Below are 17,029 nucleotides of genomic sequence, written 5' to 3' on the forward strand. Positions count from 1 at the left end.
AAACAAAATTTCAAAATTTTTGTAAACTTTCTTTAGGTTAGGTACTTAATGTGAAATATTTAATACATTAATTCAGTTTTCAAGTGCCGTAAACAGAAGCTTGAGGTTGTTTCGTGCAGGAAAGTTCGGTTCTGTAAAGAATCGGTGGTTTGCTGCTTACTAACTATCTGAAAAGAAGGACTGTGGGGTCAAGAACTACCTACATTCCACAGGAGGGGGAATGAAGAGAGGACGACATTAAAGCCTAACTCAGGAACATTCAGGACAACTTCAGGTAAATTGTCAGAAACGTGGCTTGTTAGTACAGACACATAGGGAAAATAAGATTCCGCACTTCTGCTAAGGGTGGTGATTTGGATAATGTCGGCTGAGGAAGAAGTGCTAGAATACGTCCTGATGGTATTTATTTCCTTTATTAAATTGACACACATTAGTTTTAAAAGTATTAAGTGCAATTTCTCTCTTATATTTGCTGTTCAGTGTGTAATGTGAAGCGAGAATGAGCAATGCAGTGAACAAATAATCCTGTCAACATGTTTTGGGACGTAAGACAAGTCACACAGATGATTACCACTGATAAACTTAACATCCTCCATAGGGTTGTACAGCGTAAAACCGCAGAGAATTTTATGTATTTACATATGCTATGTATGTCACATATACAGATGTTGAACATCTCCTCTCCGCGAGGCAAGCAGGCCGGAGAGTAACTGGCCCGTCCCTTGCACGCTGCACGCTGCACGCTACAGGCTGCTCACTCACCGTGCTGAGGCGGCTCCACCGCCACAGCGAGCGCCGCGCAGAGGCAGGCGGCGAACGCGCATGCGCAGACCCCCAGCGGCCACGGACTGGCTGGCGAGGCCGGCCACCTCCTGCGAGCCGCGGGGAGTCCCCGTTCTGGTGATCTGCTCCACATGGCTCCACGCAGCCCAGTCTGCACACAGAGACCGCAGTACTCCCAGACACACCACTCCACTTCACAGTCTACAAGCTCGTGTTCTTTCAGGCATGTGTTTGTCATGTTGATGACTCACTACTTCTTTTATATTACACTACTGGCCATTAAAATTGCTACACCACGAAGATGACCTGCTACAGACGCGAAATTTAACCGACAGGAAGAAGATGATCAGCTTTTCAGAGCATACACACAACGTTGGGGTCGGTGGCGATACCTACAACGTACTGACATGAGGAAAGTTTCCAACCGATTTCTCATACTCAAACAGCAGTTGAGAGGTGTTGCCTGGTGAAACGTTGTTGTGATGCCTCGTGTAAGGAGGAGAAATGCGTACCATCACGTTTCCGACGTTGATAAAGGTCATATTGTAGCCTATCGCGATTACGGTTTATCTTATCGCCATATTGCTGCTCGCGTTGGTCGAGATCCAATGACAGTTAGCAGTATATGGAATCGTTGCGTTCAGGAAGGTAATACGGAACGCCGTGCTAGGTCCCAACGGCCTCGCATCACTAGCAGTCGAGATGACAGGCATCTTATCCGCATGGCTGTAACGGATCGTGCAGCCATGTCTCGATCCCTGAGTCTACAGATGAGGACGTTTGCAAGATAACAACCATCTGTACGAACAGTTCGATGACGTTTGCAGCAGCTCGGAGACCTTGGCTGCGGTTACCCTTGACGCTGCATCACAGACAGGAGCGCCTGCGATGGTGTACTCAACGACGAACCTTTGCAAGATTTCTGAAAGTTGCAATGGTTCATGGTTATCAAAAGGTGTTCCGGGTTGACTAAGGCACCTCGTCCAGGAATTGCCTGAGTTTACCCCTGGAGCTATGTCACTCGGACTTTCAAACTACCCTTGACTTGCCTATACCCAGGATTTGACATTGGCCTTCTGGGCATCACTAGAGTAGACTGTTCCATGATACTAATGATATGTCAATTGGTAACATGGGAATTGTGTGAACCTTGTATGGGAAATTATTGGGAAATTAGAAAACACATAATCTATCTTAGAGGATTATTACTTCGTTAATTCTATGGGCGATGGGATTATCTCGCCAGTTTCGTTTTCATTTGTGTGTGCTGCCGTCCCTGTTTTTATTTTGCCTTCATTTCTGTCTTTATTTCTTTCTTCCTTTCTAGTTTCTAAACTCATCACTTGCTTCACACCTGCAGAGAGAGGCGTATTTCTGAGTAGTGTGTCGTCGCTCCCTGAGGCATAGCAGAGTATGCCTCCGCTTTTATTTTCGGTTTATGGCAATAAGTCTTGCTATTAACAGCACCCTGCTTTGTGTGCTGCGTCGACACTAGAGGATGGCGGCATTTTTGAGAAATCCTGGGGGCACGAATGGCAAAACGTCATTTTTTCCGATGAATCCAGGTTCTGTTTACAGCATCATGATGGTTGCATCCGTGTTTCTCCACATCGCGGTGAACGCACACTGGACGCTGTATTCGTCATCGCCATACTGGCGTATCACCTGGCGTGATGGTATGGGGTGCCATTGGTTACACGTGTCGGTCACCTCTTGTTCGCATTGATGGCACTTTGAACAGTGGACGTTACATTTCAGATGTGTTAAGATCCGTGACTCTACCCTTCATTCGATCCCTGCGAAACCCTACATTTCAGCAGGATAATGCACGACCGCATGTTGCAGGTCCTGTACGGGCCTTTCTAGATACATAAAATGTTCGACTGCTGCCCTGGCCAGCACATTCTCCAGATCTCTCTCCAATTGAAAACGTCTGGTCAATGGTGGCCGAGCAACTGGCGCGTCACAACACGCCATTCACTACTTTTGATGAACTGTAGTATCGTGTTGAAGCTGCATGGGCAGCTGTACCTGTACCCGCCATCCAAGCTCTGTTTGACTCAATTACCAGACATATCAAGGCCGTTATTACGGCCAGAGGTGGTTGTTCTGCGTACTCATTTCTCAGGATCTATGCCCCCAAATTGCGTGAAAATGTAATCACATGTCAGTTCTAGTATAATATATTTCTCCAATGAATACCCGTTTATCATCTGCATTTCTTCTCGGTGTAGTAATTTTAATGGGCAGTAGTGTATTTGCCGAAAGAGTTATAACCTCATAGAACTATCTTTTTGCGTCTCATTTTCTCCAGTAATACTTTATATCTTGCTGTCTCTGTATAATGTTCATTTCATAGCCATACAGGTTGACTTAAAAGAGAAATCATTCAGTGATGCCACCTGGCGAGGTAGGCACCTTACAAAAAAATTATTTCCTTGTTCGACATTCTTTATACATGCACATGAAATGTCGTACTTTTTGGTATGCTCTGTCTTCTGGTATAGGCTAAAATAGTTATGCATTTTTATGCAAAGTACTCGAAATTGAAGTTGCGATGGATGGGAGATGATAGTGTTTTAACATTGTATTAGGGATATTTGGCTCTTGTTTATATGTGCCAAACTATATCAGTGTGTCTAAGTATTTAAATAAACTGCCAAAACTTTACTGACTTCTGAATTCGTTTTGTACAGATATCAAAAAGAGTTTAGCATCACCCCGGTTCCCAGAACTTCTGAAGATATACTCTGACTATGGATATTGTATCACAGACACAGTTCCTTTGACTGTTCAGAGATGTCGATAAACATGCCCAAGTATGTAAACAACCATGCATGAGCAGGGCCTATTTGACGGAGGGGGTCCGACAGCGGATCAGTTACAGTCTTTCCACAAGGAAGGAGGTACACGACTCATGTTGTCTGTAGTTCAACCATGCATAGACGGTAATACCGCCGTTCGATCGCGTCCGCATTACTTAGTGCCAGGAAGGGCTCTCAACAAGGAGAGTGTCCAGGCGTCTCCGAGTGAACCAAAGCGATGATGTTTGGACTTGCAGGAGATAGAGAGAGACAGGAACTGTCGATGACATGTCTCACTCAGGCCGCTACCTACGAATTATGGTTCGGACAAACTCTGACAGCAACGCCACCATGTTGAATAATGCTTTTCTTGCAGCCACAGGACGTCGTGCTATGACTCAAACTGTTCACAATAGGCTGAGTGATACGCGACTTCACTCCCGACGTTCATGACGAGGTCCATCTTTGCAACCACGACACCATGCAGCGCGGTACAGATGGGCTCAACGACATGCCGAACGGACCGCTCAAGATTCGCATCGCGTTCTCTTACCGATGAGTGTCACATATGCCTTCAACCAGACAGTCCTCGGAGACGTGTTTGTAGGCAGCCCAGTCAGGCTGAAGCCTTAGACACACTGTCCAGCAAGTGCAGCAAGCTGGAAGTTCAATGCTGTTTTGGGGTCGTATTTTGTGGGGCGACGTTCGTCGCTGGTGGTCATGGAAGGCGCCGCAAGACACGTGATTGCCGTTCTCCGAACGATAGCGCGACCATATCGGCAGCATATTGGCGAGGCATTCGTCTTCATGGACGACAATTTGCCCCCCCCCCCCCCCCCCCCCGTCGTGCACATCTTGTGAATGACTTTCTTCAGGATAACGACATCGTTCGAATAGAGTGGACATCGTGTTGTCCAGACATTAACCCTATCGAACGTACCTGCGATAGATTGGAAAGGGCTGTTTATGGACGATGTGACCCATCAGCCACTCTCAGGTATCTACGCCGAATCACCGTTGAGGAGTGGGACAATTTGGACTAACAGTGCGTTGATGAACTTGTGGATAGTATGGCACGACTAATACAGTGATGCATCAAGGCAAGAGGACGTGCTACTGGGTTTTAGAGGTACCGGTGTGTACAGCAGTCTGGACCATCATCTCTGAAGGTCTGGCTGTATTGTGGTACACGAAATGTGTATTTTTCATGAACAATTAAAAGGACGGAAACGTGGTTTATGTTAATCCCTGTTGCAATTTTCTGTATAGGTTCCGGAACTCTCGGAACCCAGGAGATGAAAAACTTTTTTTGATGTTTGTATAAGCAGCACTCCCTTCTGTCACAGTGCAAGGAATGGGACCAGCTGGAAAATGCACGTAAGGGAGCACAAAAAAGGTCGATCTGCTCCTGTTATAACGACCCTAACAGGAAAGTAGAGAACCATCTGCCTTAATTCTCGTTCCCGCCCTTCTCACCAAATCTTCTGGCATGAGAACATCTTCGAGCTTTTTTTGCTGAAAGACAGTAGTGGAGAGACGTGACGGTAGAAGATGCAGTGCCAGAGGGAGAGAATGAGATATTGACGGTGGAAGAGGGAAAGTGGCAGTGAAAGAGAAAGACAAATGGATGAAAACAATAGCAATGGGCGCCATGGAGAGAGAGGAGCTACTGATGGCAAGTGAGAGACAGCGAAAATGGAAAGAGAGTTGTGTGGAGCAAATGAGAGAGTAGACAGTAGAAACGAAAAAGAGAGATGGCTAAATAGTGGTTCTGGTCCTTTACATACCGACGAATTTTCACACGAAAAAATTTACTCCCTTCCTCCATCCTCAAGTTATAGTTTCTAGGTCAAGGGGTCAAGCCCCTTGCAAATCATCTGCAGGAACATGTGTGGAGATGAGAACGACAATCGACTGTAAGCGAGAAAGAAAAGGACGCATGCAAAGGGAGGGAGAAGGAATAGACAAAGACAGTGTCAGTGGAACAAAGAGACAGCGAAAGTGACAAAAAAGGAAACGGTGGCGAGGAAGAGTGAATGAGAAGGATAAAGACAGTGACATTGGGAGCGACAAACATGAGAAAGTGCCAATGGAAAAAAAAAAGAGAGGCATATATAAACAGTGGCAGTGACAGGGAGATGCTGAGTATGATGACCACACTGCAAAGAGAGACAGGGTAAAAGGAGTTAGAATGTCCTGTATTAAAAGAGCGCGAATATATTCCCATGCCAAAATTTTTGGTGGGGACTACGGAATGAGGAGTGAGACAGCTGGTTCACCTGTTCCCGTCACTGTCTTTTAAGTAGGAGCATACTCGCCATTTTTGTATTCCGACAGGCGTATTTTTCAACTGTTTAATTTACAACTGAGTACGTTTTCCGCTGGTGGACGATAAGTTAACGCTCCCATAAACGCAAGACAATCGCACACCCGGCGAGAGCGTCGAATGCCTGGTCTCGGCGTCTTTGGCCAGCTGCAGCTCTCAACAGCTGCATGCAGCCCCACCGCCGGGTTTCGTCCTCAAGGCCGCCACCTCCCCCTCCACCCCCCCCCCCCACCCCTGCTGTGGTATCTGGCTAGCACCCAAAAGCTACTATCTTCATTTTGGACATGACGATTAACGATTAACAAGGAGACATTACGACAGCGCGAGAAGGTGTTGTTTATAATAGCCGCCTTACATCACACATATGTCTGTGATATCTAGGTTTTCCCTTCACCAATGAGTTTCGTAACAAATGTCTTCCACCCTTCTTTCTGTCCGCCAGCTGTAGACTGAGCCAGTCTTCTTTTGAAGAGAAAGAGCTGGCAATTTTGGTGTATATTTCAATAAATATCTCATGTTCCTAATCAGTAATAGCTGTCATTTAAGACAGCATAACACGACTGGAAGTGACTAGCAGTTTGAATGCTGGATATATCTCTTCTATTATAGTTTAAATGGTCACATTTTTGATGTCATTAGCATTCGAATTTACGCCGCATTTTTCAATACATTATCTCATGATAATTTTCTTTTCTTTAATAGTATCTGATCTCACTCAAGATGAATGCGTTGATGAGCTGTTGAGTGGGTTTCTACAACAAAGCACTGAGCTCTAGCACAGTACGTGGAATATTTTGTAAATAATACATATAATATAGGTAATAAATTATATAAAGTAGTATCTCGTGTTGTTATCGATAAACGAAATTCATTGCATAGTGGACTGAAATAAAATACTGGATATATTATCTAGATACTTCTGTGAATTACAATGAAAGCAATGCAGAGGACATATTAATGCATCTGTTTTAAGACCACCAGAGGCTGTGTTTCAATTCGTCGTGCAGTAACTCATGTATGTTCAGTATGTCCCGCTTAACTTTGCCATCTCATATACACTCCTGGAAATGGAAAAAAGAACACATTGACACCGGTGTGTCACACCCACCATACTTGCTCCGGACACTGCGAGAGGGCTGTACAAGCAATGATCACACGCACGGCACAGCGGACACACCAGGAGCCGCGGTGTTGGCCGTCGAATGGCGCTAGCTGCGCAGCATTTGTGCACCGCCGCCGTCAGTGTCAGCCAGTTTGCCGTGGCATACGGAGCTCCATCGCAGTCTTTAACACTGGTAGCATGCCGCGACAGCGTGGACGTGAACCGTATGTGCAGTTGACGGACTTTGAGCGAGGGCGTATAGTGGGCATGCGGGACGCCGGGTGGACGTACCGCCGAATTGCTCAACACGTGGGGCGTGAGGTCTCCACAGTACATCGATGTTGTCGCCAGTGGTCGGCGGAAGGTGCACGTGCCCGTCGACCTGGGACCGGACCGCAGCGACGCACGGATGCACGCCAAGACCGTAGGATCCTACGCAGTGCCGTAGGGGACCGCACCGCCACTTCCCAGCAAATTAGGGACACTTTTGCTCCTGGGGTATCGGCGAGAACCATTCGCAACCGTCTCCATGAAGCTGGGCTACGGTCCCGCACACCGTTAGGCCGTCTTCCGCTCACGCCCCAACATCGTGCAGCCCACCTCCAGTGGTGTCGCGACAGGCGTGAATGGAGGGACGAATGGAGACGTGTGGTCTTCAGCGATGAGAGTCGCTTCTGCCTTGGTGCCAATGATGGTCGTATGCGTGTTTGGCGCCGTGCAGGTAAGCGCCACAATCAGGACTGCATACCACCGAGGCACACAGGGCCAACACCCGGCATCATGGTGTGGGGAGCGATCTCCTACACTGGCCGTACACCACTGGTGATCGTCGAGGGGACACTGAATAGCGCACGGTACATCCAAACCGTCATCGAACCCATCGTTCTACCATTCCTAGACCGGCAAGGGAACTTGCTGTTCCAACAGGACAATGCACGTTCGCATGTATCCCGTGCCATCCAACGTGCTCCAGAAGGTGTAAGTCAACTACCCTGGCCAGCAAGATCTCCGGATCTGTCCCCCATTGAGCATGTTTGGGACTGGATGAAGCGTCGTCTCACGCGGTCTGCACGTCCAGTACGAACGCTGGTCCAACTGAGGCGCCAGGTGGAAATGGCATGGCAAGCCGTTCCACAGGACTACATCCAGCATCTCTACGATCGTCTCCATGGGAGAATAGCAGCCTGCATTGCTGCGAAAGGTGGATATACACTGTACTAGTGCCGACATTGTGCATGCTCTGTTGCCTGTGTTATGTGCCTGTGGTTCTGTCAGTGTGATCTTGTGATGTATCTGACCCCAGGAATGTGTCAATAAAGTTTCCCCTTCCTGGGACATTGAATTCACGGTGTTCTTATTTCAATTTCCAGGAGTGTATTTCCGAAGTGAAACAATGTGTGAAAAACGCAGTTGGGCGGGGATGCACCTATGTCAGAGGCTCACACAATAGGCAACGATGCACAGTTCCTATTGGTAAACAAACACCACATTCAACACACAGTTACCTTTTCTTAATTGGATCATGTATGACATTTTTCTACTAAATTGAAAACTAGAGGTACTGTTAACGATGGCAGGCTTGGTTTCACTGCTCTAAACGCTAAACTTTCTGGAATAATTGGACCAAGTGTGCCCAGTCTTTAACCATACCTGGGCGACAGTGGCATCAGACGAATTTTTCTGTGCCACACATAATGTACTTAACACTAACGACAACTGCTGAAGAAGAAAGGAAAAAAAAGGGATGGATCAAGAACAGAATAGCATCGAGTGGCGGGTGTTTCAGTTAGCTGGTTGTTTATAGGAAGTTTACATAAACAGAATTGCATGGAAGTTTTCTTAGCGACCGTGTGATAGATGCTGTCTTCGTGGGCCGCATTGGTACTTGCTTTGGGCCGTACGCGGCCCGCGGGCTGCGGGTTGGACACCCATGACTTACGCTTTAAATAATTGGGACGGTGTCACAGTTTCTGTGGTAATGCTGTAATGCCGTAATGCTGGTTGCATGTACTGTCCAGAAGCCTACTATCGGCAACACTTCTTCCGCGAATTACGGCAGAGGCTGCAGGTCTGTTATCAATCATTGAAGTCTGTATAGTCCATAAGGTATGAGGTTTAGAACAAGGAAAACAAATCTGCTGTCACTAACTGTACATCTCGTTTTCAATTTAGTAGATAAAAATAATTGAGTGATTAAAAAGTTTTTTTTAAAAGTAACTTTTGATGAAAGTGATGTTTGTTTACAATTACGGATTGTATATTCCTGCTCATTGTGTGAGCTCCTGACATAGGTGCATCCCTGGGCCGTTGCATTTTTTCTCCACTTTTTTTTTCTTTTCGGACAATATATGAGGTGGCAGAGTAAGGTGGGACTCCCCGTATATTATGAACCGAAGTGGTCACGTAACAGTCTCCAGGGACGTGTCTGATGCTACTTTTACTCCTGAATCTTCTTCTTCTTTTGTTCTTCTTTATCGTCACCTTGTCCCACGTCACGTAGGGTCGGCGTTGCTTTTCTGGATCCTTCTTCATAGTACTCTATCCATTGCCTCTTCCTTCTTCCATCCTTTCTCCCTTAGGTCTCCGGATATCTTATCCTTCCGCCTCATCTTCGGTCTTCCTCTTCTTCTCGCTCCTTCAATCTTTAGGTCTTCAGTTTTGTTTCCGATATACTCTTCCCCTTTTCTCTGTAAGTGTCCTTACCACCTTAGTCTTTCTCTTGTATCTTTCTTCCCCATGGTCCCACTTTCACAGCTCCTCTAACAAATTCATTTCTAATCCTGTCCTTCCTTGTTACCCCACACATCCACCTCAATTCCGCCACTTCCATCTTCCTTTCCTGGGCTACTGCGATTGGCCATGTCTCCGCCCCTTATATCTTCGCAGGCCTTACCACCGACTCGTACACTTTCCCTTTCAACCAAATGCTAACCTTCTTGTCACACAACACTCCACTCATTTTTCTCCAGTTGTTCCAACCGCAATTTCTTCGATGTTGTATCTCGCTTTCCAGTCCTCCGTCCCCGTCCCTCTGTATGTTAGACCCCAAGTATTTAAATCTGCAGACCGATTTCAGCTCATCATCCTGGATCTTACAAGACATCTGCACATCCTTCAGTGCTAAATATTCTGACTTTGTCCGGCTAACTTTCATCCCTCTTTCTTCTAGTGCCTTTCTCCAATCCTCCAGCTTTTCCTCAAGTCTGTCGATGCTCTGCTCACAAAGAACCACATCATCCGCAAACACGGCGCTTCCTTCTTCACATCTTTCACCAGCACATCCATAATCAGGTCAAAGAGGTAGGGACTAAGCGCAGACCCTTGATGTAACCCTACTTTTACTGGAAACTCCTTTGTCATGCCCACAATACTTCTCACCTGTGTCATTGCTCCTCTGTACATTTCCTTCACTAACCTCACACACTTCTCTGGCACGCACTGCTCTCTCATGCTTCTCCATATATCGTCCCTTGGTACTCTGTCATATGCTTTCTCTAAATCAATGAGAGCCATATGTAGATCGGCTTGTAGCTCCCATGTCTCTCCACTATCCGCCTTAAAGCATGTATTGCATCTGTCGTTCCTCTTCCAGGCATGATCCCAAACTGTTCTTCACACACCACAGTCTCCTTGCGTAACCTTGCTTCTATAACCCTTTCCCAAATTTTCATTGTGTGTGCCATCAGTATAATACTTCTATAGTTACTGCAGTTCTGCACATCACCTTTCCCCTTAAATATTGGCATCAGTACACTAGTTCTCCACTCGTCTGGCATCTCCTCCTGTCGCCAACTCTTCTTCATTAAATCCCAAAGGAGCTCAATTCCCTTTTTACAGAGACACTTCCATACCTCAACGGGAATCTGGTCTGGGCTAGCTGCCTTCGCATTTTTCATCTTTTCATCTGCCCGTTCGACTTCATCTCTACTTGTACCCATCGTTAATCCTTCGTTTGCCCCTTCTTCCTCAGTTTTCACTCTTACATTTTCTTCATTCAGCAATTTATCAAAATAATTCAACCACCTTTTGATTATTTTTCCATGGTCATGCAGAATTATTCCTGTTTCATATTTCATTTGTTTTATTGCTGTTAGATCCTTAGAAGCTTTATCTCATGATTTGCCTATCCGTATCAGTTGCCTCATATGCAGATTTTTCTGTAGTTGTTCGTATGCCTCTCTTCCTGATTCAGCTTTAGCTTTAGCCACGGCTCGTTTTCCCTACTTCTTCGCACTTTTGTATGCTTGCCCATCTTCAGCACTTCCGGACATATCCCACTTCCTCGTAGCGTCTTTCTTTTCCTTCACAACCTTCTACACCTCTTCATTGCACCACAATGCTTCCTTATCTCTTGGCACCCCTCTCCCAGATGTTAACCCAAACACTTTCTCCCCGGTCTCCCTTACTTTACTTTACCTGCGGAATTTTACTCCTGAATGTTTCCCTCAATTATAGGTGCTCTTTCCCAATTGATAGAAGCTCCCAAATCCCACCGCAAGGCCGATTTCATATTCCATAGTCTTGTGTTTTGTTGAGTGGAGCTGAATGCCGTACGAAGCCGTCAAACTGGATACTGCTTTGTGTGTCTCGGAGGCCACTAGTGCAAACTGGATCCCACAAAATCACTGTTTGCGGAATCTATGTCGATTCAGACAGAAGAATTTTAGTCACTAGGATGGTCGCAATACGGGAGAACGAAATTTATTCCAAGAGTCTACAACATATTGTTCTCAGTGACATACGCGAAGCCTTCGCCTGTGTCTGTTCTACGGTTGCCTTCCAAATGGGGACCATCCGAGTATTGTTCCAATCATTTGGATAGCTCTAAGGAAACGTGGACGAACGGTATAATGTTAAGTCTTCCAAAGGACACTCTGCCATGAGAGGTACACAGAAAGAGTGGTGGTTTCGTAGCCTTAAGTACCTAGCTAACAGGACGGTGTTGCCAATACCGTGCCACAGAGTAGAAGATCCAAGGAAACCCGTCCAGGAGTCCCCGATTTTAGTGATATATAAGAGTAAAGTTAATGCATTCCTAAAATGTGTGTAACTGTTACAATAGATTTAAATTCCAACCACCACTCGTTTCTTAAACCTTTCTCTGCTGGAGTGACTTCCCTCAACACATTTTGTACACTATAACTTCGACGACGCTTTGTATTTGATGAATACAGAACTTAAGCAAATACTGTTTTTCTACCTCATGTGAACAGCAGATGATGGGTAGCAGCTCGCACTAGTCTCTATGAATGAGTGGATCGTTGACTGTACGATTTGCGTTTCTGAGGGTTCAAATTGATCTGAGCACTATGGGACTTAACATCTGAGGTCATCAGTCCCCTAGAAATTAGAACTACTTAAACCTAACTAACGTAAGGACATCACACACATTCATGCCCGAGGCTGGATTCGAACATGCGGCCGTAGCAGTCGCGCGGTTCCCGACTGAAGCGCCTAGAACCGCTCAGCCACCACTGCCGGCATATTCCAAGGGACTGAGTTTATCAAAACACATTCTGTTGTTAGCTACGCGTATTTCCACAGATTCGGTTACGTTTAAGAAGACCTAGTGCAACAACGGTTTCAGAGATAAACCTGTTGCTCGGAGGCTTTGCTAAGTCACATGAACTACGCTGCGTTTGTGCTGATTTAGACTTCCAGTTCAGATCACAGAATATATATACTTTTTGATCCACCCCTTTCATAACGTACACATGCCTATTAACAGCTTTCAGTGAATCATTCCTAAACCGCAAAAAGTCTTCAGACAGAGTCTATTCGTTTTCAAAACGAAAAGGTGCGATGGTAACAATTTAATTTATTTTGACCTTTAAAATGTCAGTGCATTGTAATGGTATCACGTCTCGAGAATCAAGTGCATAGAATGTAGCCGCGATATTCAAATTACAGAGGACTTACAATGTCGAGTGACAGTAATGTGACCACCTGCCAAAAGCCAGAACAACCACCCTTTGCAACGCGAGCAGCCACGAGACCTATTGGAGGAGAGTGAGTGAGGTTCTGGGAGGAACCGACGGGGATGTGGAGCCTTGCAGACCCAGTGCAGCGGCCAGCTGCGCCGGGTTTCTTGGTTGAGGATCCGTGGCGCGAACAGCCCGATCGAGGGGGTCCCTCAGATTCTCGATCGTTTTAAATCTGAGGAGTCTGCTGGCCAGAACAGTACGGTAAAGTCATCCTGCTGCTCTTCGAACCTCACAAGTGTGCTGCGGTCTGGATAACACGCTACATTGTCCTGCTGGTAGATGACATTGTCCCAAGTAAAAACAAACTGCATATAGAGATGGACGTAGTCCCAAGGATAGATGCATATTTTTGTTGATCAATTTTGGCTTCCAGAAACGACGAGATCACCCAGAGAATGCCACGAAGACATTTCCCAGACCACATTCCTCCCTTCTCTGGCCTGTACCATTCCGGATGTTTGCTTTCAGGCGTGTCACGTCATACACGCCAATGGCCGTCCGTCCGTCCGATACAGCATAAAATGTGATTCATCTGTGGCCACTACGTGGACATCCAGTTGCAGTAATGCCGTGCAAATTCCAACTTTCGTCCCCGATGAACAGTAGTCAGCGTGGGTGCGCGAACGAGGCGCCTGCTGCAGATATCCTTACGCAGCAGTGGTCATTGAAAGGGTCGTTGCGGAGATGCTATCGGTAGCTTCTTCGTTGATGTAGCTGATGAGTTCCTCTACAGTTGTTATCTGTTCGACCGTACACAACTCCACAGCCATCATTCATTCCTGTCATTTGTGGCCCGCAGTGTACCAAAGCTGCTTCAACAACGGTTTTGGAGGTCGTATTCGTCACGTAGTGATGGTCGAAGTAGAGAGGATGTAAAATGTAGACCGGCAATGGCAAGGAAAGCATTTCTGAAGAAGAGAAATTTTTTAACATCGAGTATAGATTTAAGTGTAAGGAAGTCGTTTCTGAAAGTATTTGTATGGAGTGTAGTCATGTATGGAATTGAAATATGGACGACAAATAGTTTGGACAACAAGAGAATAGAAGCTTTCGAAATGTGGTGCTACAGAAGAATGCTGAAGATTAGATGGGTGGATCACATAACTAATGAGGAGGTATTGAATGGAATTGGGGAGAAGAGGAGCTTGTGGCATAACTTGACTAGAAGAAGGGATCGGTTGATAGGACATGTTCTGAGGCATCAAAGTATCACCAATTTAGTATTGGAGGGCAGCGTGGAGGGTAAAAATCGTAGAGGGATACCAAGAGATGAATACACTAAGCAGATTCAGAAGGATGTAGGCTGCAGTACGTATTGGGAGATGAAGAAGCTTGCACAGGATAGAGTAGCATGGAGTATTGCATCAAACCAGTTTCAGGACTGAAGACCACAACAACAACAAATTCGTCACGCACCGTGTACTTTAATTACCGCGACCTGCGAAGAGCTAGAAATTTACTCTTTTCGGAAATGCTTCTACCCTTGGCCCTAAAGCGGTGATCGTCCCCTTTTAATGTTAGATAACTCGCTCCGTTTTCGGATAATGAAAACAAATGCACTGTTTTCCGCACTCTCCAGAGATCCGCTTTGTATACAGTCCACTGCCATGCTGCCACGTGCCATCTGTCAGCGGTTATAGCACACTGATGTACGTAGAGCAGTAGGTACATATGGCAGGGTGAGAACAATTTCGATACCAAATTGATATGAAAATAAAATAAATTGATCAATTAATCTCCCACCCACCCCCACAAGTGTATGATGTCACGAGTTTTCCCTAGCTGTCACGTGGATCCCAGCTCCCTCCACTACTACCCTGTCGGTGGGGATTTCGAATTTCCGCTCTAAAATTAAATTTTCAGTTCAGAGGACGTCACATTATCGGAAATTGATAAAGATATTGTTTATAAAACGAGGACAGGTGGCAGAAATCGAAAAAAATTCAGAGGACGGAAAATCGGCGAATTATGCACTGCAGAGGACATAATTTGCATTTCGTGCGAGAGGGATACTCTTATTTACCTTTCCGATGGCTTGGTATACTACACTCGCTCCGCCACGTGCTGCTCGCATGTTTAACACACAGCACTGTTGTGAGTGTCCGGCGAGGTGCGTCGCTCCTACAGTGGTCTGTCGTTACCGGGCCCACCGTCCGCTGCCGAGCAACGCCACAGGAGTGGCCTGCAGTGGTCAGCCACCAGGCAGATGACGGTAATGTGAGCCACCATTTCGTAGGCGTGTGGTTGTGGGCATTACCATGAACAATAGTCTTGTTTGTGGAGGTTAGAGTGTTTCTCCCCCACCTCTGCCATAAAAAAAAGAAAATATGTATTTCGAGGCATGTAGCTGACGTTGTAAGTTCCATGCTATCTGTCTGTCTCAGAATGAACAAAGCGTGTTTTTCTAAAGCTAGCAACTGAGTCCACTCAAATGCAACCACTTGCCAGCAAACAAAGGATGCTTTCGATAGTTCCCTCTGTCTGTTTGCCCCAGAAGTTTATTCTCCCTCAAAGCAACGTTACGTTTCTCAGCCACCTGCATCAAACCCACTTCAGCCGGCTTGAAAAAAAAAAAAAAGGAATGCCAGTTATAACTTGCTGGCATGGAATTCTGAGTTCGTATTAGTCCTTTTCAAAATGGAGGGTGGAATCTGAAAGGATATAAACCCCAATCCCTACCACAAGCATGATCAATCTTTGACAGTGCCTACTTGCGTCCACGTGATTCCGGCGATACGAAACGGTCATGAATTGGTGATGCCTGCAGCAGTGGTGATGGGAAACGGCCAAACTTGGGCAACTGCCATGTAAGTGACTATAAAAAAAATATGAGTTCAAATTGCGACAGCTATAAAATTTCTGACCCAGCCGGGAATCGAACCTGGGCCGTTAGGTATGACATTCCTTCGCACTGACCACTCAGCTACTAGGGGCGGACTCTCAAGGTGATAATCAACATTATGTTTGGATCAAAGACATGTCCCGCCCGCTTTACAGCCAATTGGCGAAACATGAACATAAAAAACACATTTTCTTCACGTGTCTAAAGGACTTTTCGGGAGAAGAGTATTTGAAAAGGCAGCTGAATGACTGTAATCAAAGGAACATGTACGTGTTGTTATGTCTACAGAAGAGAATAATGCTCACGACTGGGAATGATGTCTGTTTGTTGTATACGCAGACTTCTAATGTCTCCTTGCTCCTATCACCAGCTGTGAAGGGAACCCCTTAGCCTGACATACCACTTTCACGTAAAAACACGTACCGTAAGCGACAGTGTACCGAACTCCAAGCTCATATGATTCAATTCTTAATCACTAGGAATCTTACGGTGGGGTTAATCCTGCAGTTTGGATGCTCAATGAGCTTGAAAAACTGTCATGAGATGTTGATAGGGTTTACAGCAGCAACACACCATGACCGAACTGGATGAGGATAAAAAATTGTACAACGATGTAGTTTTCATATTTGTCAGCTGCCGTAAGATAGAAAACCTCAAACTCCCCATAGAGATCAATGACATCTTATGGGGAAGTTCCGCGGTACGGCTCACAATGCATTCAATTCGAAGTATCAGTTACCAGGAAACACACCCATCTTTCTCCATAATTTAACCGGGTATAACATTCACTTCCTTGTAGACCAATTGGTTACTTTCAGCTGGGAGAAAAATCAGGCCAGTGTCCTGCCTGAGAGTGATTAAAAATATATTTCACTCTCCAAATGAATGAAGTCGAAAATTACGCTACCGTTTCCTTCACACGCTACATTTTATGCAAGTGCTACTCCAGAGATTCGTTGAAACCCTACCTCGGAAAAATGTGCACATCACCCGATCTGCATACCTCGATGAGTAAAAGTTTCAGTTTGTGATTAGGAGTTTTCCCTTATGAGTATCCGAATAGTAAGGGAAAACTACGAAACCAGGAGACCTGACACATCTGCATTTACCAGTACTGTCACAGATGAGGCCATATCTAGAGCAGATTATGAGCTCATATGGCACACAAGTAAAGAATTATTTATAAGA

The 17,029-nt window shown here is 45.8% G+C and overlaps 1 long non-coding RNA gene across 1 annotated transcript in view; it reads right to left on the minus strand.

Moving 5' to 3' along the window:
* Positions 1–872: 872 nt before the first annotated feature.
* The window catches only part of LOC124799307, a 321,075-nt gene continuing 304,918 nt past the window's right edge, over positions 873–17,029 (minus strand). Inside the window, exon 3 of the long non-coding RNA XR_007017011.1 lies at positions 873–934. This is a non-coding gene — a long non-coding RNA (uncharacterized LOC124799307). The remainder of the gene's footprint in view (positions 935–17,029) is intronic.

This window comes from Schistocerca piceifrons, chromosome 5 (genome assembly GCF_021461385.2).
Source record: "Schistocerca piceifrons isolate TAMUIC-IGC-003096 chromosome 5, iqSchPice1.1, whole genome shotgun sequence".
NCBI classification, from domain to species: Eukaryota; Metazoa; Arthropoda; class Insecta; order Orthoptera; family Acrididae; genus Schistocerca; species Schistocerca piceifrons.